The sequence below is a fragment of the Oculina patagonica genome, chromosome 2, assembly GCF_052425735.1.
Source record: "Oculina patagonica isolate OP01 chromosome 2, crgOcupat, whole genome shotgun sequence".
Taxonomy (NCBI): Eukaryota; Metazoa; Cnidaria; class Anthozoa; order Scleractinia; family Oculinidae; genus Oculina; species Oculina patagonica.
This window is the reverse complement of record NC_135759.1, coordinates 41826810-41827753: the sequence shown is the minus strand read 5'-3', so window position 1 is coordinate 41827753 and position 944 is coordinate 41826810.

Sequence of the window (944 nt, the reverse complement as noted above, 5' to 3'; positions counted from 1 at the left end):
TGGCGTGTTACGCCAATCAAGAACAGTAAGATATGGGTCTTCACCTTCGTAATATCTTGACTGACATGATGGCATTCTCAATCTTCCAATTTGACTGGGGATATTGGGGTGACTACGTTTGGTGATCAAACTGCCAATCTGATTCAAACTCTTTAAACTTTCTTTAGGCACACTGCGGCCCATTGTCGCTATAAAGCGTGTCTGGTATGCCATGACGTGGAAACTGGCTCTTGAGGTACTTGATAACAGTACTCGCATTGGCATCAAGTATCTGATTCAACTCAAAGTAATCTGATCAGTAGCCTACAATGATGAACGTGTATTTGTTCTTAAAACTGAAGAGGTATGTTAATTGTTAATTATCTACAATTTTTTTCTTTCATCTACATACTGATCAAAATGGGTACATCCATGAATAATACTAACTGGAAAACTCCTTTTCTGTTAGCGCGTAATACTTCTCATTGTTTGTTAATGCTCTTGAGATGAAAGCTGCAAGGCTGACCTTGTATTATGGCAGCACCAAGGCCCGGGGGGGTACTCCATATAATGGCCTATACGGGGAGGCTCCGCCCGAAAGGGGTACCTTTTTCAGGCTTCAGGTATATAAAAGGGTAGCGATTTCACAAGTTTAGGTATACGAAAGGGTATGAAAATCCGTCATTTTGATTTTTTAAAAGGCCTGTAATTAAAATATTTCGAACATACGCACTTTATGGCTGCATTATTTTAATTTATTAAGCGCTACATAAAAATGACAAGAAAACGTTCTGTTCTAAGGCTGTCACGTCTTTTAGGTATATGAAAGGGGTACCTTTTTTCAGTAAAAGGTATACGAAAGGGGTACAATTTCTGTCAAAATGGTATATAAAAGGGTAAGGGGTAAGAGCTTGGGGCGGAGCCTCCCCGTATAAAACTTTTTTGAGTGCCCCCCCCCCCCCCCC